General features: G+C 43.3%; 1 long non-coding RNA gene across 1 annotated transcript; it reads right to left on the reverse strand.

The window, feature by feature from the left end:
- Nucleotides 1-1,629: 1,629 nt before the first annotated feature.
- Nucleotides 1,630-21,417, reverse strand: LOC311518790. Its single transcript, XR_014711115.1, has 3 exons — nucleotides 21,333-21,417; nucleotides 3,202-3,525; nucleotides 1,630-2,209 (listed from the first exon to the last, which is right to left on the reverse strand). It is a non-coding gene; the product is annotated as an uncharacterized lncRNA (long non-coding RNA).
- Between the last annotated feature and the right edge of the window lie 1,336 nt (nucleotides 21,418-22,753).

Below are 22,753 nucleotides of genomic sequence, written 5' to 3' on the forward strand. Positions count from 1 at the left end.
CAGTGGGGCATTAGAGAGGATGCATATTCCCATTCTGGCACTACTCCCCCTTCCTAGTGAATACAGAAACTAAAATGGGTCTATTTCTGTGATTATGTAAGTGCTGGTGGATCACCAGGGATGCTTCACCGATATCCATGTGAGGTGATCAGGGAAGGCGCATGCCGCTCACATCGTTAAGAACACGGGACTATTTAAAAAGTTGCAAGCGGGGACATTCTTCCCTGACGGTGCATGACCGGTAGTGATGTTGAAATGCCAATAGTGATTGTGGAGACCCACCTTCTCCTTGCTCCCCTGGCTCATGAAACCATACACTGGCCACCTCAACAGCACCCCGCAAAGACTCAACTACTGGCTCAGCAGCTACACGTTCAACGGGCAGTGTTTAATGACTCGATTGGATCTCAGTGAGACAAACATTCTTCTTGATACTGCGGGTTGTATATTTCATAATATCTATAAAGCAAAGGGGGAAATGCTACTGGCAGCGGGGGGGGGGGGGGCAGAGACGGATCAGCTGTCTGAATTTGAACAGTCAGACACAAGGCTATTAGAGCCACCATGGAGCTATAAAGTTGAGGGAGGTCTTAAAAGATCATTCTAACAGTCGGCCATAGTAGCATTGCATGATGCTTTTAGGAATTTGTCTGCCTTCAGGTGAATAGACCTTAAGCGTGGGTGGGTTACTGATGCTCTGTCATGGTGTGGCTGGAGTAGCAACCCCTTGTGGACCTTCCTGGCAGCCTGACCCAGTTGCAGGTCTCCTCAGAAGCAAGGGGTAAGTAGGGGGACATAGACTCTATCCCCTGTATCCACTGGATGCTCCTGCAGTCTTCCCCACAAAAGGGTTGCTGGAGGGGCTTGTCCCAAAATGTTCCTAAGCAAAAAGTAAAGTAAACTCACTGTTAGCTCATCCCTAGTCATCTAAACAGTTTCTTAGTTGAGCGTCGCTCTCTCTTGGGGTCTAAGTGCTTCTCCCTTGTGGCTACCTGGGTTATCAGGACTGTTTCTCCACCAGCAAAGTCCCTTCACACAGAGAGGCAGAGCTCTGTCCTGCTTCCTCACCAGTTAGGCCAGACCTACACTGTAAACTAACATCAGTATAACTGTGCCACTAATCCACACCCCTGAGCGGCACAATTATACCGCCCTAACTCCCAGCATAGACAGTGCTATGTTGGCAGGAGGGCTTCTCCCAGCAACATAGCTACCGCCTCTCATGGAGGTGGGTTAACTGCGCAAATGGGAAAAGCTCTCCTGTTGGTGTAGGTAGTGTTTTCACTGAAGTGCTACAGTAGCGCAGCTGCACCCATGCAGCATTTGAAGTATAGACTCAGCCCTGGACGGAGCCATCTTCTCTCCTGTTATTCCCCCTCCAGGCTCGGCATTGGCTGCAGGCGTAGTGGAGTGGGACTAGCTGGGCCAGAGGTTCACTTTAACCCCTGGTGTGGGGCTTCTGCACTCCATTACGCTCCAGTTATGAATTTTGTAATGAGGCTTGTCTGCCTTGTGCAAACTGATATACTGAGTTTCAAAAAATAAAACTTTTTTTGCAGGCAAATAAAGAGGAAACAAAGTTAAAGTACAAATAAACAAGTTAAAAACATTTTAGCAACACGGTAAGAAGGTGATCTATACTTATAAAAGCCCAGTAGAGCAATAAACACACATGTTTACATATTACAATGTTCTATTCATGGTAAAAATAAGTAGCACAGTGTGCTTGCTGGCTGATCCTGTCTTTACCACAGGCCAGTGTAGGTTCTCCTTGTTTTCCCCTGTCAGAGGGATAGGAGGAAGTGTTCATGCCATGCTGCCACCTGTAATGCTGGGGGAAACAGTGAGCAGCGACCATAGAGTATTCCATGCCATGGCAAGGCTGCTGTGTGTGAGGTCTTCAGGAATTCAGCTCGATAATGTTCTGCAACATCTGCATTTGTTGCCTGAGCAAACCATGAGGTACTGGTGCACTTCTTGCTGCACCTCTCTATTCCTGTGCCTCTCTGGTAGCAATCGTTCTCTCCGTTCTTGGTCACTCATCTCAATCTCAGACCTTCAGCCTCTCCAATCCCTATGTTCACAAGCAGCCCCTGTAGAGGAGTGAAGACTCTCGCAGAGCGTATCCTTCCTCGTCTGCTTCTTTCTTTGCTTGATCCAGGTCAGATGTTCAGCAGGCAGAGAGGGGGCAACTCCCTGCCAGAGGCTGCTGATAAAAACAGACACAGCATTACATTTACTGTTGCAACGGACAGGAAATATACATCTCAAAACTCCCTTACGTTATTCCCATAACCATCTCTAATAAAAAAATGCTCATTGTTGCTTTAGCTTTGGAGCACCTCATTACAGCACCATTCTGTAGCTCAAGCCATCGGGAGTACAGGCTAGCATGGGGGGTGGGGAACTGCTAATTGGCAAACGTGAATGCTGGGCACCCCTGGGTATGAGTATAGGGAAAGTTCAGTAAATATTGCCAGTACATTCCAGGCAGTGGTAACTTTGGCTGATATCTCACTCCAGAGGGTGCCAAAAGTCCAGAGAAAGCAGCTGCTACTGGTGTCTGAAGCCACCAGGGCCTGTATGCTGCTAGCCCGTTTACTGAACAGGGCCAGCACAGCTCATCCCAGAATGGCATGGGAGTGTCCCCTTTTGCGGGGGAAGAAACAGGGCTGCCATCCCTAGAAATACTCTGCAATCCTCTCCTGAACATCTCCACGAAAGTCTTGGAGATTTTTCTAAAGAATTAAAGGGACAGCCCTGTTCAGATAAACAAAGTACTGGGCACGGGGAGCATTGTGCCCGCCCCCTGCACTGATCAACAAACCAAAGAAAAGGAAATGCCACATCTACCTTTTTTTGCCTTCTACCTCTATCCAAGCACAGGACAGTGATCTGCTGTGGGCCCCGTAATTCTGACTGCTCTGCTAAGCTTTTTAAATTCATTTCCTCATAAGTAGTAGTTGATTAAATGGCAACAATATGTGCATTCCAAAGCATTAACTGTAATTGTATTCGAAGTACTGATTTTAAAAGTAAAGCAAAGATTCAAAAGTCAATGTCTTTGTTCTGTAAACTTGTACATGGGCTGGGTGTCATTTTTTGAATAGGGAAGAAGGGTGGCGGGGAAAGTGGAAGGGTTTTGGTCACTGGAAAAGGAAACAAACATGCTTATAAGGAATAATGCATCTATATACTTACCTGAGCTCCCTTCCCCTTCATCACCAGACTCATCTGAGTTCACCTAACAGGACTGGCTCAACTCAAGTGGAGTTTCAATGAGCTCCGGGGTCACTACATGGTTTGTTTCTCCCCCATTCCTCTTCACTGTGCACTGCAAGGTTTTTGTGCCCAGCTCTTGCAAAGTGTCCACAGTCCCATTTCGAGTGCTGGTAGGTTCCCTGCCAAGTGTGGCATGCAGCTCAGTGTAGCAACAGCAGGTCTTGTAGCAGCCCCAGATTTGTTGTTGCCCTCTGATATACCTGCTGAAGTTCCACAGCTTTCACCCAACATTGATTCTTATCCCTGTGGTGGGCAAGCAGGAAAAAGCATTTCAAAAACACACTGTTTTTTTTAAAGAGGTAGTGGCGGGAGGCTAGCTTCTGTGACCTGGGACCCCCAGAGTTGTGGAATTCAAAATTGTGACCAGAATAGCCACTGTTGTAGGGACTGGTCCATTGTTGGACAGCTTCTGTGGAGGACTGTTAGTGTCAACACAGGTAATGCAGTGTCTACACTACCACTACGTTGATGGAAGTAGATCTTGCTTTGGCTCTACATTGTTTGGGGTGCTGGTGTTGTGTCAATGTAATGGGCTGCCTGTGTCAGTGGGAGACAGAGTTAGGTGTGGAGGAATGCAAAACTAAGACTCCAGATGGCAGATTGACCACAGCAGCCCACCCTAGCCCTGCATAAGGAAATCTTCTAAGAACAATAAATGGCAGAGTCGTCCACGTGTCACCGAGATTCAGACTGCAGATTTGTAGCCACTGGGACGCAGACGCCCAATACTCTGCCCTCCATCCCACGTCTCTATCTGAGTTTCTTTAATTGGCTTTATTAGTGTGTGGCTGGTCTGTGTTTGATATGACCATGCGACAGGAGTGTAACCTCTTGTAACCCTGACCCATGTCATGGGGCCAGGAAATAAAGGTCCAGCCTTACAGGAGAGCTGGTGTAACACATCTTTGTTATAGCTGGAAAAGCCAAGATAATAGACGTTAACACAGGATCAGGGCCTTAGTTTGTGCATTCTTCTGAAACGCATGTTTGTGACCTTTCTAGTATAAGAGGTGAAGATGGTGGTGGCTTTGAGAGAACATTTCAGGTATTGGGGGCAGCACACCATAAATCACCAAGATATTTGTGTGTAGGAAATACAGGGCTTGTTGAGGCTGGCACCACAGTACAGAGTGAGAGGAGAGGAAGTAACATAAAATGAGATCAGGTTGGAAATATAAGCAGCAGCTGCATGAATATTTAATGTTTTAAAAAATAATAAAATACCTAATTTTCATAGGACATTGGAAGCATAATTAGTTTTGCATTAGAAATGTGGTCTATCTCTGGGTTTATTCCAAATCTCTCAAATCTTTTTTCCCCTGTAATTGGTCGGGATCTCTTACTTGTGCATTCTGCTATGATTTACTGGAGTTCATGGAGCCTGAAGCTCTCCTGAGTTGTAAAGTGCTTCTATAACTAGTGAAGGGCTCTCAGCACCATGCAAGTGCAAAATCCTAATTGCCTCCAAAGAGAAGCACTTGTAAAATGTTACATCCTCCAAAAAAGTAAATCATTTCTGTACTGTGCCCTTCCGGAATATTGATCACTCTTGCAAATTGAAAGGCTTGTAAAACTTTCCAGGAACTTTTTAAATTGCTCCGCATGGAATAAAGTGATTTCAGCTGCTTGGACTGCATTTCAGATTGAGTGGCTCTTTATACATGGTGGCATGGGGGCAGTCAGAAGTGGAGTCCCACTGCCTTCTTCCCTCCATCTGTTCCCCTCCACCCCCCGTACAGGTTGACCAAATATTCAAAGTGCAATTGGACATCAGCAGGGGTGTCACAGTGAAGCATTTTTGCTGAGGAAAGCATGAAGGAAAAACAGCCCCCTTTATAGTCCCCTTACCCACAATTCTGCCCCTTTCACAGTGGAAAAAAACAGGGACTCTTTGCAGGAAAGGGAGGGCTAGGAGACACAGTAGTGACCCTTTACTATACTGTCCCAGTCCTAGTGTGGTGTATGTCTAACCCTCCAGTCTAGCTCCTACACTTGTTCCCTCCCATTCACCCACACATGCATTTTCACCCATTCCCTCCACTTACCCCATTTGCTAAACCCTGCCAATCTAAGCCATCCCCCTCCTGGCTCAGAACTCCTCTAGAATCTCTAGGCTTCTGACAACCCAACTTTCTGCTCAGAAACCCCTCCCCACTGAATCTCTCTAGATTCAGGACATCCCCTAACCCTATGTTCAGGCTCAGAGGTACCCAGATTGAGAACCCCCACCCCCTTTTTGCTCATAGCTCAAATATCCACTATCCCTACCTTAACATAGAAGCCTTTCCACTCCTACCTTCTCTATTCTCAGGCTTGAAATGTCAACTTAGTCTTAGGAATCCTCCCATCCCCAGTCAGCTTATAAAACCCACCCTTGGCCCTTAACACTCCCATTGCCACTCACTGCCTCAGTTTCCCCAACTTTAAAAATAGAATGTTTGTAAAGCTGGGTGAGATTCTCTGATGGAATATGCTCGATAAATGCAAAACTTGGAGTACCTAAGTTGTATTTGAAGTGAAGCAAGCAAGCAGTGACAAGGATGAAATTGGATGGTTTGTTCCAGTTAAGGAAGACTGTTTTAAGCACATCTGGGGACCCTTTTGAGGGCCCCTGCAACCACAGGTTTTGCAGCCTGTCAGAACAGCACTGAAGCAAACTCATACATTTCAGAGCTCCATCAGCTTGTTGTTCTCCTCTCTTCCTATTTTGACTCTTTCCCTCTAAGTGTCTAAAGTATTTGTTAACTCCTGTTCTAGCTTTTAGCACTAGACATGGTACGAGGTATTAACATTTCAGGTAGCAGATGGAGGGGTAAAAAAATCTGGCTGTGAAAGTGGACAGTCCTCGCAACCTCTCCACAGATCCCCTTGGACATTGCTGATTTAACCCAATAACTATGATCTGATCTGGTGCATTCTGCAGCTCCAGTGTCCCCTCTACCCCTCTGAATTAGGGGGCAGATACAGTAGTTTAACACTGCAGACAGGTGCAGCATACACTGTCCCTTGGAGAGCTTGCCAGGCTTCTGCAACATTTCATCCTTGGTGGAGAGGACCCTTCCTTTCCCTCCTTTTCAGTGGTGTTTGCTGTGAGCAGGCCTGCCAAGCTGTGACAGTTTGAAGGGAGATGAAGAAGGGGGACTTTGAAAAACAAAAAGTGAGATGTCAACTATTTCACAGCAATACACAGCAAAATGCCCCCTCGGTGCATTTGTGGGCCTATATAAATAATCATCATAAGAGTTAAATATCTGCCTTTAAAGTTAATCTTAAATGAGGGCTTCTGTTTCCCAGTGACTGGAAACTTAGCAGCCGTTTGTGTTGCAGGGAGGAAAAGAGGCATAAAATTCAATAGACATTCTGCTTTGGGGCTGTGGGGGGAAGGGAGGTTTGAGAGGGTGACTGTGAAATCAATGTGAAAATCTATTCACCATGCAAAGCTAGGAAATATTCACTTTAGCTGCTTTATCAAATGAAGTCATTTTCAATATTTTGTTATCACTAGTTCCAATAAATGGCTTAATTAATAAAGAGCATATACAGTATTTTATGTGGAAAAGCTAAACTAACAATTAAGCCTAAATAAACAGTATGTGCTATGACTTCCAATGGAAACAAAACACCTCTCCTGATGCCTTACTGTATGTGTCTGCAGCACTTGCTAGGGAGCTTTGGATGTCTACACTTCTGCTTTTTAACTTGCTTTTATCTTCAACTGTGTGTGGCGTATTTTCCTTTCCTCCTTTAGCTCACTTCCTCCCCATCCACAAATTAACTGGAGCAACAGCTGAGGTACATTTATCAACCCTGAGGCTGTTATTTCTTCAACTTGGGTAGGTTAAATATAGAAATGTTTTGGCCCCGCTGACCCTTAATGATATGTTTTTTGCACATGGCAATACAAAGGGTAAAATACATTTGAAAGAAGAAAAGGGTTTAGCATTTGTTATATCCATATAGTGCAGCAGCTACTATAAAAGATTTTCAGAGGGTGATTGAATGATGTGACGAAGTGCTGAAACCCATCCCGCTCACCGCAGTATAGGAAGCATCATAAGAATATAACAACGGCCATACTGGGTCAGACCAAAGGTCCCTCTAGCCCAGTATCCTGTCTTCCAACAGTGACCAATGCCAGGTGCCCCAGAGGGAATGACTAGAACAGGTAATCATCAGGTGATCCAGCCCCTGTTACCCATTCCCAGCTTCTGGCAAACAGGCTAGGGACACCATCCCTGCCCATCCTGGCTAATAGCCATTGATGAACCTATCCTCCATGAACTTATCTAGTTCTTTTTTGAACCCTTTTATAGTCTTGGCCTTCACAATATCCTCTGGCAAAGAGTTCCACAAGTTGACTCTGCGTTGTGTGAAAAAAATATTGCCTTTTGTTTGTTTTAAACCTGCTGCCTATTAATTTCATTTGGTGACCCCCCCCCCTAGTTCTTGTGTTATAAGAAGGAGTAAATAACACTTTCTTATTTACTTTCTCTACACCCGTCATGATTTTATAGCCCTCTATCATATACCCCCTTAGTTGTCTCTTTTCCAAGCTGAAAAGCCCCAGTCTTATTAATCTCTCCTCATACGGCAGCCGTTCCATAGCCCTCATAATTTTTGTTGCCATTTTCTGAACCTTTTCCAAATCCAATATATATTTTTTGAGATGGGGCAACTAAATCTGCATGCAGTATTTAAGATGTGGGTGTACCATGGATCTATACAGAGGCAATATAATATTTTCTGTCTTACTATCTATCCCTCTCTTAATGATTCCCAACATTGTTTGTTTTTTTGACTGCCGCTGCACATTGAGTGGATATTTTCAGAGAACTATCCACAATGACTCCAAGATCTCTTTCTTGAGTGGTAACAGCTAATTTAGACCCCATCATTCTATATGTATAGTTGGGATTATGTTTTCCAATGTGTGTTACTTTGCATTTATCAACACTGAATTTCATCTGCCATTTTTTTGCCAAGTCACCCAGTTTTGAGAGATCTTTTTGTAGCTCTTTGCAGTCTGCCTGGGACTTAACTATCTTGAGTAGCTTTGTATCATCTGCATATTTTGCCACCTCACTGTTTACCCACTTTTCCAGATCATGTATTAATATGTTAAATAGGACAGGGCCCATTACTGACCCCTGGGGGACACCACTATTTACCTCTCTCTATTCTGAGAACTGACCATTTATTCCTACCCTTTGTTTCCTATCATATAACCAGTTACCAATCCACGAGAGGACCTTCCCTCTTATCCCATGACTGCTTACTTTGCTTAAGAGCCTTTGGTGAGGGACCTTGTCAAAGGCTTTCTGAAAATCTAAATACACTATATCCAATAGATTCCCCCTTGTCCACATGCTTGTTGACCCCCCTCAAAGAATTCTAGTAGATTGATGAGGCATTGTTTCCCTTTACAAAAACCATGTTGACTATTCCCCGACAAATTATGTTCATCTATGTGTTTGATAATTTTGTTCTTTACTATGGTTTCAATCAATTTGTCTGGCACTGAAGTCAGGCTTACCAGCCTGTAATTGGCAAGGTCTCCTCTGGAGCCCTTTTTAAAAATTGGTGTCACATTAGCTAGCCTCCAGTCATTTGGTACAGAAGCTGATTTAAATGAGAAAAACATAATTAGTCACACAAGCATAGACAATCTCTTCCAGGAAGTTCTCTCACTTGCTTTCTGAGCACTTTTAAGGAACACTTGCCTGTGGTTTGCAGTACTTGGTATTGTCAAAAGGTTCATGAAAATCAGATAGGCAGAGATAGGCAGGCGATCCCTTATAAATAGCGTTTGGCATCTATTTTGATGACTATGAGTCGGACGAGGCTGAGTGTAAAGTATCCACAACCCCCTGGGTAAGCAGATATATCAACATCTCAGGGACTGAAAAACAATAAGTTCAATTTTTCCCAAAATCACCTATAGAAACTAACAAAGTACGTTCTATGTGGTACAAGGGAGCAGGGAGAGAATGATGGACTCACCAGGTGAAAGCCTAGCCCCACTAAAGTCCATGGGAGTTATGCCATTGATTTCAATAGGACAGGATTTCACCCTCTAACTTTAAGCAGGACTCCTGTTCCAAACCCAGGCACTCCCACCTGTTTGTAAATAGCCCACAATATTCACAACTATAACTGCCAGTGGCCCACATGTCGCCCATCCACCACTGAGCAGCATGGGCAGTATCAAAATACTATTTAAGGGCCCCTAAACCTGCCGTGGGGAGAGAGCAGTGGTTCTGCTGCAGGCTCACTCTAGCCCCAGGCACCACGTGGGCTTGTCTGGGCTCTGAGGGAGGAGGGAAGGAACCACTCAGTAGCATGATTTGCTGGGGCCTGGATGGTCAGACCTGCATCAACTGCTCTGAGGTTGCGGAAGCTCCCCTCTGAGGAGTTGTTGCTTTATCACTGGCAAGTGCTGCATAGCTCCTGAAAGCCTGACAGCAGTCGGCGTGCACTTTCACTAAACCCATCACGGTGCAGCTAAGGCAGTCCTACAGGGGGTAGAGAGCTCTGCTGGTGGTGGTGGTTTGTTTGTTTTTTATATTAAAAAGGCAAGCCACGAGGATTATTAATTTTACAGTCTGGAAAGTGTCCTTTTTTCATCCCAAAAAATGACAGTTATGAATCATTGAAAATGGGATAAGAATGGAAGTACATATCGAGCTTTTACTCTACTGGTTGCTACTTTCCTTCCGTAACATAACTCTAGCAAAGAAGCATGATTCAGCAAACAGGGTAGAATAACAGAGTCCTGGGATTTGTCTGTTCCTAACTCTGCAAATGCAAACTTTACTATGCAAATCATTTGATGTCAGTGTTAGTGTCCTTTACAGATGGGGAAACATATCCATTTTTTGTAAAGCACTTTGAGATCTACGGATGGCAAGGGCTATCTAAAGGTCAGAACTATAATACAATTCTGGTATAACCTTTTTTGGTATGTCTTTCATGTACGCTGTTTCACAAACTCCTTATTGAACAATATTATAATGAGAAGGAGAGAGAAAAGAGGTGTAGGCAAGGGAAATGAGAGGGCTTAAGAGGAGCCTTGGAAAGCAATGGTGAGCTGATGTGGTAGAGAGACACAGGAAAGCCATTTCAGATAGCCAGAGCTGCAGACAAAGCAAACAACTTGAGGGCCACACCTCAGAGTGAGGGCTCACCTTCGCTGGGGTCGGGTAGGTGTGAATGTGGATCCACTAATGCAGTTGCATCACTGCAGAACCCTAGAGATGTGCTGTGCCAATGTAAAAAGTGACTTGTGTCAGTGCGGCATATCCCATTTGAAAGGTGTTTCTCAAATATCTGTGTGTGATTTCTGCATTTTTTTCCCCGTCTTTTCATACTACTAGTTCACAACTGCATGACCCTACATGGTTTTCCTGTAATTCACCCTTAATTTCCCCCTCAGACAGAAGAAGGAAAACAAGTCATTGGGGTCTAGTCCACCCTTGAATGTGCAAACATCATTCCCATTAATACTAATGGGATAAAATGCACCTATTAAGCATTATGTGCTGTACAAGCCATAAGGCTCTATTCTTCCTTTATTACTGAAATCCAGCTGTCAAAACCTCTACTCTGATTTTGTTCTCTTTTTCCTAGGATTCCCTAGAAAACTGAGTGATCTTTTTTCAAACCATTAATGTGTTTTTGCAGAATGTAATTTTTTTAAAAGTATATTCGGTATTCACTTTACAAAATAAATCTCTCCCTTCTGAGGGTCCAATCCTGCAATGCTTATGTAATGCCCACACCTCCTGGGTGTGGTGTTCTGTCCCATCTAGTGGCACGGAGACCACTTAGAGAGCGATTAATGAATCTGTTTTCAGCCTTAACTAAGAGGCACTTGATTTTTAGCTCATGCTGTAGCGGCTCATGCATTTAGTTCTAGAGGTACCAGGTTCGATCCTGCCTGCCGACTACCAGGGTCTGTGGGTGTTACACTTACTCATAACTAGCTTCATCCAGTGTGTGGAACTTCTTTCATGAGTAAGGGTGATCAGATCTATCTGTCTAAGGTAGTCAAACAGCCCTCATCACTGCAATAGCTGAACACCTTACAATCCTTTATTGTATTCATCTTCACAACACCCCTTTGAGGTAGGGAAGTATTATCCCCATTTCACAGCTGGGGAATGGAGGCACAGAAAGGCAAAGGGACTTGTCCAAGGTCACACAGGAAGTCTGTGCTAAAGCAGGGAATTGAACCTGGGTGTCCCAGGTAACTGCCCTAACCACTGGGCCATCCTTCCTTGCTTAGATCACATCCATAGCATCTGAATGTTCAGACCAGGGCTTAAATTCAGCCAGAGCCCACTGGAGTAGAACTCCAGTAAATATTTTCAAACTCATGGGATCCCTGGTGCCTACCTCGGGGCTGAAGCCTCGCAGCACATGCTGGGGCTCAGGGAAATAATCATAGAAAATTTAAGCCCCATTCAGACTGGAATAAAAGACAATATATTAAAAGGGACCCTGGGTCAAAATCACCTCTTGTTTAACTGCATTATAGTCAACAGAGTTACACCAAGGATGAATCTCACCCAGAGTCCATAGTTTAGGCCAATAATTTCGGTTTGGGGAGGAAGATAGATTTTACAGAATAAAAATATATTCCTGAAATAAAAATTCTCAATGAAAACAAAACTTTGGTCAAATTTAAACTTGCTTGCAACCCAGACATTGCATCATCATCATGCAATGGAGGAGAGCAGGAAAGTGGGAAATATTTTCGGTGGTTCAAGCTGAAGCAAATAGAAAAAAAAAAACAAATAGCATAAATGATGTGGGGGGAAAAGGCAAACACCACAAGAACCTCCCATGCTATACAGGAATCTCCCAGAGAAGTACCAGCCTTTCCTTAGCACTCAAGACAAACTCTACAGCGGCCTACAATTTCAAAAGTGCCTAGTGATTTTGGATGCTTCAATTTTTGGGTGCCCAACCTGAGACATCTTAAAGGGGACTGTATTTCAGAAAATGCTGAATGCCCACTGTGAAAAATTGGACCCCTTCAGAGGGGAGTCTGATGTTGGCCATCCAAAAACTGAGATGCCCCCAAATCATTAGACACTGGAAAATTCATGCCAGAGTAAATTTTCTTGTAATATCAATAGGAGACGAATAACAGAATAAATACCTCAACATAATTATCTGTGCATATCTGTAAACCAAGATAAATAGTGATTTGTGCAGGGTGCAACAGGAGTGTATCTGGGGAGACTGGCCCCTGATCTTTGAAAAGATTGCAGGAAAGAGGCACCTTCATTAATTCTCACACGTGGATTGTGCGTGAGGGAAACAAGCTTGCTGAGCAGTCTTCCCAAAGAGGGTGTCCTTCTCATCTCTTGATGAGAGTTAGAGGGGAAGGTACTGTACATAGGTATTGTTCTGGGAAGGTCATGCTTAATTTTGGGCTCATTTCATGCATCTAATACAGTTTGGCAAAGTTGTGGTTACTGGCCTCTGCCCTATGGATGTCACTGTTGTGCTCATTTAGTCTCCTTTTTCCACAAGTCTGACTGTTTTAGCCACATATATCTGATTACAGACGCTTTTAAGGAGTTAGATTCCCCTCTTCAGTGGCCTCACAAGCCATCTTTGCTGGACAATGAAAGAATATATATGACAAGACCATATTGTGCCAGTTACTTTAAAGGGAGAGTTCCCTCTCAGGATTGACTAAAAACTGATGAAGCGAAAATAAGAAGGGTTTCTACAGGTAAGTTAGCAACAAGAAAAAGGTCAGGGAAAGTGTGGGACCCTTAATGAATGTGGAAGGCAACCTAGTGACAGATGATGTGGAAAAAGCTGAAGTACTCAATGCTTTTTTTGCCTCGGTCTTCACAGACAAGCTCAGCTCCCACACTGCTGTCCTGGGCAACACAGTATGGGCAGGAGGTGAGCAGCCCTGGGTGGTGAAAGAACAGGTTAAGGAGTATTTATAAAAGCTGGACATGCACAAGTCCATGGTCCATATCTAATACATCTGAGGGTGCTGAGAAAATTGGCTGATGTGATTGCAGAGCCATTGGCCATTATCTTTGAAAACTCGTGGCGATCAGGGGAGGTTATGGAAGATTTGAAAAAGGCAAATATAGTGCCCATCTTTAAAAAAGGGAAGAAAGAGAACCTGGGGGACTACAGACCGGTCAGCCTCACCTCAGTCCCTGGAAAAATCATGGAGCGGGTCCTCAAGGAAACCATTTCAAGCACTCGGAGGAGAGGAAGGTGATCAGAAATAGTCAACATGGATTCACCAAGGGCAAGTCATGCTTGACCAACCTGATTGCCTTCTATGATGAGATAACTGGCTCTGTGGATGAGGGGAAAGCAGTGGATGTGTTATTCTTTGACTTTAGCTAAGCTTTTGATACGGTCTCCCACAGTATTCTTGCCAGCAAGTTAAAGAAGTATGGGCTGGATGAATGGACTATAAGGTGGATAGAAAGCTGGCTAGATTGTCAGGCTCAACGGGTACTGATCAATGGCTCAATGTCTAGTTGGCAGCCGGTATCAAGTGGAGTGCCTCAGGGATCGGTCCTGGGGCCAGTTTTGTTCAACATCTTCATTAATGATCTGGATGATGGGAGGGATTGCACCCTCAGCAAGTTCACAGATGACACTAAACTGGAGGGAGAGATAGATACGCTGGCGGGTAGGGATAGGGTCCAGAGTGACCTAGACAAATTGGAGGATTGGGCCAAAAGAAATCTAATGAGGTTCAACAAGGACAAGTGCAGAGTCCTGCACTTAGGACGGATGAATCACATGTACCGCTACAGGCCAGGGACCGACTGGCTAAGCAGCAGTTCTGCAGAAAAGGACCTGGGGATTACAGTGGATGAGAAGCTGGATATGAGTCAACAGTGTGCCCTTGTTGCCAAGAAGGCTAACGGCATATTGGGCTGCATTAGTAGGAGCATTGCCAGCAGATCAAGGGAAATGATTATTCCCCTCTATTCGGCACTGGTGAGGCCACATCTGGAGTATTGTGTCCAGTTTTGGGCCCCCCACTACAGAAAGAATGTGGACAAATTGGAGAGAGTCCAGTGGAAGGCAACGAAAATGATCACATGGGTGGGGCACATAACTTATGAGGAGAGGCTGAGGGAACAGGGCTTGTTTAGTCTGCAGAAGAGAAGAATGAGGGGGGATTTGATAGCAGCCTTCAACTACGTGAAGGGGGGTTCCAAAGAGGATGGCGCTCAGCCGTTCTCAGTGGTTGCAGATGACAGATCAAGGAGCAATGGTCTCAAGTTGCAGTGGGGGAGGTCTAGTTTGGATATTAGGAAAAACTAGTTCACTAGGAGGTGGTGAAGCACTGGAATGGGTTACCTAGGGAGGTGGTGGAATCTCCATCCTCAGAGGTTTTTAAGGCTCAGCTTGACAAAGCCCTGGCTGGGATGATTTAGTTGGGGTTGGTCCTGCTTTGAGCAGGGTGTAGGACTACATGACCTCCTAAGGTCTCTTCCAACCCTAATCTTCTATGATTCTAAGCCTGATCTGCTCCAGTCAAAATATCCTTGAGTTCTTAGAGGGAGAGTTTTCTTATGAACACTGCTGTTAGTGTTGCTGTTTAATTCTTCATGCCAAATATTTCAGTCTCCTTACCACTCATCCCAAGACAAAGATGGGGATATATGACTAGTAAGATGTGACTATTATGAAGTAGAGGAGCATTAGGGTTTGAGTGTTAGGGTTTTAATGTATGTGTTTGTTTATGTTAGTGTTTTTTTTCCCCCATTAGTGCTTCACAGAGCCATGTGGCAGGATCATGCAAGACCTGGTCTTATGGTACTTCATTTTCTGGCTCGTGGAAATGCTGGCCTTGATCCTGCAAAGCACTTAAACACACATGTAACTCTATAAAGACTGGCTCGTGAGGGGCCCAAAGCAATCTGATATGGAACATGTGAATTGGACCTCTGTAGGAATTAAAACCACAAGGGCTGTTTAGGATGTGTTTTTCTCTGGCAGAAAAGAAGATGAGGCTAGAATGACAGCTGAAGTCCAGGAGACAAGGAAGCCCACTGAAAATAATCACCAGGAGAGAGACAATGCAGGATGAAATCCTTATTGAGACAGAGGTAGAAGCATAAAGGAACATTCATGTCTGTGGCATTTAGGAACACTAGGAGCTGTAAGAGCATCGGGTACATTACAAAAATGATTCAGGGATACAGGGAGCAGATCTATTGCACAAGATACATTACAGTCCCCCACCCTTTATATCAGCTGTATTCTAAAGAGACATATGGTTGAAAAGCTCTATGTGGTTTGATGCTGTACACTGAAAAACCAGGAAGTAGTTTCAGGCTTTAGCCTGTTCAGTCCTCTGCTCTTTATGATTAGTCATTCTAGTCATCCACAGCACTAATTCTGAACTATAATAGCTGATTTAATGTTCCTCCTATCAACTTTTGCTGCAAGGAGATGTAGTTTTTTTCCCCCATGTGTCTTGCTTCTGAAGTTACAGGGGATTATTTTCTGTAGTCCCACATATGTATGTACTGGAAATTCTAAACCAGGCGTCCAGTGTTCTGTCTGTGGCATAAGAATATTTGCTGGTTGCAGTATAGTAAATGTACAGTAAAAACTCTGTAAAAATACAGCCTTTATTTTTAAAAAAAGGATGGCAATTTTCACCCATTTTAAACATTGTTGCCTTGAAATAAAAGAAAAATTAACTATAAGATTTTTTTAAAGTTCCTTTTAATCCATACTGAGTAGATGGAGGTCCTAAACTATAATAGGCTTTTTCTGACCCAGCAGTAAAATAAGCAGGCAATAAACATTAAATTGCCTTTTTAAAACTGTATCAATGAAAGAGCTAGCAATTAAATTCTCCCTGTTTCCCCAGTACCACAATTTTTAACAAGACACAAGGTGAATTATGTGTACAGGCAACAACACAATGTAATAGGGCCAAAAGAAGAGAATGAAGCAAAAGCTGATAAGGTAGAAAATTACTAGGAGAAAACATGGCAATAGGAGGTGACAAATTGTAAAGCCAATCTTAAGTAATTAGTTCATTATTACTCATGGAACATAGTGCATTTGGTGCATTAGAGTTGCTGTGGATACTTAACTAAAACCAAAATGCTTGTGACTCATGTAGATCTGTAGAGCTGGCTGGCTATTTTGACACCTCTTTTCCCTTTCCATTGGGTTGCTGTTACTTTACTTTTTATTATTACCTAATTCCCAGGAATAATGACTCAATTGATAATGTGAAGCAGGCTTCTGGGAGCCCCCTTTTAAAATTCTGCCACTAATTTGGAGGAAAGATTAGAGTGATTTCCTTACCTTGATGGAGTTACCCAAATCCCCAGAGAAGGGTGATCAGTGATTTAATTTTTACTCAGAAAGTTAGATAGGACAAAATGCCTTCTTCAGTACTGTAAGGTCCCCTGCGAGATCCAACCGCACAAATTCTTTTCCCTCTTAAGGACTCAATTCTGTAAAGTGAGGGGCAACTCCTGAAGGTTCTTAGCACCATGCAGGATTGGGCCCTAAGGTTCTTAGCTTATACTTTGAAGTTTGCCCCAGTCTATTTTTGGACTCCTCCAGACTCTCTGGAAATCTTTGGCCTGCTTCTATGTCACCAGAGTGCCTTTGTGAGTAACTTGGTGTCTCTTACCTTTCCACAAATTCCCTCAGACATCTCATCCTTCTCCTTGAATGCCTAAACCAATATCCACCTATTTCTCCTTCCCTCACTCCCATTTGCCCTCTCCTTATTCCTTAAAGAAATAAGGGGCTGGTGCTGCAACTGTTGAGTGAATCAGTGGCTAGAGTGAAGACTGCTTTCCTAGGTTCACTAAAGACTTGCCTATAACAAATGCCTAGTTTGCCTAACTGGGGGACAAATCTAGTCTGAAGTGCACGAAGTGTCTGAGTGGACCCTGCTGCCTCATACCAAAACTTCCCTACTACGCTTTGACCTACTCCTGTTTCAAAGAATGTTAGATTAGAAGTGTTGTATAAATTTTAAATGGAACAAAGGGCCAAAGAGTAAAAGGTGTTAACATGACCCTGAAACTGTCCAACAACATTCATAGATTCATAGATATTTAGGCCAGAAGGGACCATTATGATCATCTAGTCTGACCTCCTGCACAATGCAGGCCACAGAATTTCACCCCACTCCTAAAAAAGACCTCACACCTATATCTGTGCTATTGAAGTCCTCAAATTGTAGTTTGAAGACCTCAAGGAGCAGAGAATCCTCCAGCAAGTGACCCGTGCCCCATGCTACAGAGGAAGGCGAAAAACCTCCAGGGCCTTCCAATCTGCCCTGGAGGAAAATTCCTTCCCGACCCCAAATATGGCGATCAGCTAAACCCTGAGCATATGGGCAAGATTCATCAGCCAGATACTACAGAAAATTCAGTGTTAAATAAGGTTCGGGGCATAGTATACAGAGACATCAGTCTGCCTAGTCCCATGGAAAACTCCACACCTTCTCCCTCTTCCATTCTCCTAGTCTCAGTCATTATGCTCAAAGGGGGGAATTGTAGACCTGTAAGTGCTTCCTGCCAGTCTGTTATGTATGTGGTGAGCCTGTGACGTCCTCTATGGATGGGATTCTCAAGGGGGACTTAGGCACCTGACTGCCACTTTAGATGCCTAGGTCCCACATGTAGGCCCACTGACATTCACAGAACCCCTGCTCAGCTGTCACCTAATCCTAGAAGTGCCTAAAATCTCTAGGCTGCTGAGTTTCCACTGCTAAAATCTCCAAGGCACCTAAATTTTGGCCACTGGGCATGCGTCCACCTAAGTCCTGACCCTGCCTAGTAATTTGGCACCTAACTCATGCCTAAGCCCCAGTGCAATTCAGAAAGTAGGCGTTCCCCTGCCCTTTTTGCCTTTGGGTCCCAATCTGCTAGATTTGGTGTAGGCACATTTAAACCCAAAGTGGAACAACTTCAACAGGAGCAATTAAGAGAACCCCACCCCAGAATAGTCAATAGCCTAATGGTTAGGGCATTGACCTGGGAGGTGGGAGATGTGGTTTCCCTGCTCCAAATCAGGCAGAGTGAGGATTTGAAAATAGGCCTCCCATTATATCCCAGGTGAATGCCCTAGCCACTGAGCTCTTGACTATTTGGGGATGGACTTAAACACCACCACCACTCCTCCTGATCTCATTGCCCCAGTTGTCTTTTTTGTGGATTAGCCATGCTCTGAGCACACCTATCAGATTGGGCACCACAGGCTGGGGCTAAGACATGAGCTAGGACACTGAGCAGTTTAGTGGTGTCAGACTTGAGTTGCTTTGTGCATATCTACTGGCAGAAACTTAGGTGCATAGGGCATTTAGATGCCCACAAGGTTAAGTGGCAGCTGAAGGTCTCAGGAACCTAAGTCCAACATTTAGGTACCACAGAGTCTCTTTCTGGATCTAGCTCCATGTACTTGGCATATGTTTCTAACTCTGAGGAAGATGGGAATGGAGACTGCTCATTTAAAGAATGAAAGGCTGAGGGGCACATCGTCATAATAGGACAAGAAGATGCTGATGCTGCTACTAGATTCCCTCCCACCCTGCCTCTTTCTCTTTAAAATAAATGCCAAAGGGAAAATTCTTGGGCTTTGGAATAGTCACTCAGATTCATCCCACTCTCCCTTTCCTCCTTCTCCGTCCTTTTCCCACTCTGCAGGTGGGATTTTCTTGCTCTTTCTCTTTTTTTTTTGCATAGGCTCTCACATCCCTGCACCCCATCCTTCCCACCTTCCATTAAACTGAAACCAAACCAAACTCTAAATGTAAATTGAAATCGTACCTATTTTGGCACTCTTTAAAAATGCATTGTCCTAATCTTTGTGAAGAGCATTGAAGATGAAAAGTAGTAGGTAAGTGCTAAGTATTTATTTATATCTTCTTTCAATATTGGCACAATCTCCCTCACATCCAAGCTGCGCCACACTGTACACACTGCAAGAAATTCAGATTAAGACCATGTGCTGCAGATGTTTATTCTTGGAGCCTGTTCCCCCACCATGTTGTGTGATTGTGATTTCATTGTGTGCTGGCAAACAGTGAAGTTTTGGTTTTGACCTCCTTGAGAAGCCTACAAAAAGGCAACATTTGTTCACTTTGTTTGTATGTGAAATTTTTGTCGGTCCAAAGGGGAAGCTAGTTATTTTAATCACACAAACAAACAAAACCTCTCCACCTGACAAACAAAGACCTGCTGCCAGATAACATGCGTGTCATAACCTCAGACCCATATCTTGTCTAGTCATTTATAATAATCTCATCATTACAGTCACAGGGTGCCATATATACCTGATTAAGAAGAGCAATGTTTCACTTGGAAAGGACAAGACCCTTTCTGCAAACTTAAGTGAAAATTCACACTTGATGCTCCTTTCCAGAAGTGACGTTGCCAAGCTCTTCTGCCATGGGTTGTATTGAGAGAAGCCTTGCACAAAGAGAAGGATACTGGAGTTTTAAAGGTGAAGAAGCTGTCTTCTGCTGATCTATGGTGGTAAAGAAATACACTAGCTAGGACTTTCCCCCGAGAACACACTGTTCCCACCCACAAGAGTTTCACCCTGTGGACTGTCTGATGCCGAGTGCTAGGCATAGCTGTCATGGTGGGTTGCTGGCAGGAAGATAGTCTGTGAGCTGCTAACGTTTAGAATAGGTAAGAATGACAAAAATAGAAATAATAAAAATTGCTTAGTGTTGAGTGGAAAATTGTTACAACTTTCTCGAAGCCACAGCAGGAGATTGAAACATCCACCTCCACATACAGTACCTACACAGGAAATTAGATCTAATGATGTTGTGACTTTTCACTTAAAGTGTGTTCTCATTAACCTTTCTCTTGGACCTCAACCTTTGGCTTTCTTTGGACAGATCTTGTGGATGGTAGTTCCTAACTGGATTAGGAATTCTCACTCATTTGAACAGCTCAAATAGCCCTGGTAATTACACTACATCATAGCATTCTGGTCATTAACTGCAATGATCACTGATTTTCTCTGAGACCATTGTTCTATTAAAATATGTCAGTGCAAAGTGACCTTCAGGAAGATTTCTGTATATAAAAACATCCAGTGGGTCTGAGCAACAGAACTGTACAATTCTAACAATAAACATTAGCTATCAGAGTGCAAGTAGGAAGGGTTAGGTAATTAGCCTTTATTCTCATATGATTAGCATAACAAGTGTTGGTCTGCTGCTGCCTATCACTCCATGTAAGTTTGAGAGATGCCCTTTGGAACTACACTTTGTTTTCAATGGCCACATCTAGTGCAAAGACAAATCTCCCAAGCCCAGGATAAATCACCATGTTTCTCCTTTGTGACATCTCTGTCTTAGAGAAGCCCCAGTGTTTGGACATGACCCTGGTAGGAAATGCAGCAGAGGTCCAATGCTTTACTTGGTGCTGGCTGCTACTTCTTCCCCTCTATGTAACCAATTACTCACCTCATCTGCTTTTTGTCAGGCCCTCTAAAGATCACAACATTCCTAGACATTCTGTGACCAGCATGGCACTTCACCTCTTCCCTCTCCTAAACATAATTTGACTATCAGCAGATCCTGCCCACCCAGGAGAAAGGAAGCTATGCTAAAGCACTGTCTCTGGGCTTCTGGGACTATATATCCATGCTTTCAGAAAAATCCACTAATTTTGAGTCCTTTCAGTCTTTTGTCCTCAAACTAAAACAACCTTTGTACCCAATTTTCTGAGATGCTGAGAATCCACAACTCCTATTGACTTCAAAAAATGGGGGTGCACAAAATTAGTGAATATTTCTGAAAAAATTAGCCATACTACTTATGTGATTATTCATCAAGGTACTCTTTCATATGAACAATAAGTCAGCACCTTAAAAATGTAAAATGCCTTAGCTCTGTCAAGTTTTCTTAATGCCAAGTGTCATAAAAGCTCACTTTAAAAAATTATTGTCCCTCTCAGTTCAGTGGGCATTTAGCACAGGTATTACATTTATAAATTGTTCTGACATGGCAGATAACAAAATAGTTGGGGTCAAATGAAACTTACGTGTGGAGACATCCAGATCAGTTCTGTCCTTCTCCAACTAGCAGGGCATTAGATTCTTCTTCTCCGTTCCAGAACATTGTGACGCTGACAGATATGAAAACAGGCTTACTTACAGCATTTCTCACATAAGAAAAATTCTAGCTGAAATGTTCTTGGAGTCTGAGTTTGTGTGTGTGTGTATATGGGGAGATGAGCAGGGAACAGAATAACTGTATTTTGAAAAGTTGCAGGCCTTGCTGTTTGGCTTACATTAAAGTGTTTTATATTTGTGTAATTGTTCTCCAGAATTCTAGCGAAATATAACATAACATAAATTTACCTCCCAAGATGTAATGTTGTTCTGTATCTAAGCATTTAATGTAATATTTTATCTTTCAGTGTAATTTAGCAGCTGGAAACAAGCTGGGGGGTCCAGTACTATGGCCCAGATCGTCAAAAATATTTAGGTGCCTAATTCTCATTAAGTTCAATGGGAGTTAGGTGTCTATACCTGTGAAGATCTGGGCCAATGTGACTTCTCAGCTCTTAAAACCACTGGCATGTGTCTGTGGACAAACTAGGGTTGTGGACCACACTTTGCTTAGCTCTACTCTATTAATAAGGTGACGTGTTGCATAGTTACAGAAATATTTCTAGTGGTAGAGAAACTCTATTATCATCCCACATGTAAAGTGCTTTCTTGTAGCTGAAGCTTTTCAGGTGTTGGAGAATCTCCTTGAGAAGTGTAGAGGAGATCTCAAGTTCAAATTTTTAGTATTGCAGGGGTTGTTATGTCTTGTCAGCCTTCACAATAGTACGTAAATACTTATTTCATTAAACATTCATTCTTTCTTATATATCACACCTGTAGTTTGGGTGTTAGACAGTGATCTTTGGAGGTGACCTATCCATCCGAGTTAGGAAAATGACTTATTTAGAGAAAGAACAGCTATCTGATTGACAGCTGAGATTTGACAGGAAGAGGCCACCTTGACTGACTTTTACCAATACCCTCTTATGCATGGTCTAGTTGCTTCATCTTTCCAAATAAATTTTGTAAATAGTCCCAGTTTAATTTTCTAAGTAATTGTTGATTTGGGCCTGTTGGGAGAGTTAGGAAAAGAAATGCAGGTATTTGGCAGAAGACTCATCTCTATTATTATTCTACCAATTAAGGGGTGGGGAAAGCAAGGCTCATACACTAAAATCTTGAATTATGTTGTTTATTTGAGGGAAAGGGAAAGGATTTTAACTAAAATAACAAATTCAGAGAGCAGGGGATCACAGTTTCTGTATAAATGATGTTTCTCATTTACATTTCCATCCTTTTAATTGCAATCTCCAGTTAGAAGTCATCTTCTCAAAAATGAAATCTCCTAACGTTGTTGTGACTTAAAATTTCACCATGTTCATTCCATCAGTAATTGAAGGAGAAATTGGTT

The sequence above is a fragment of the Lepidochelys olivacea genome, assembly GCF_965140295.1.
Source record: "Lepidochelys olivacea isolate rLepOli2 genome assembly, chromosome: 3".
Lineage (NCBI taxonomy): Eukaryota > Metazoa > Chordata > Testudines > Cheloniidae > Lepidochelys > Lepidochelys olivacea.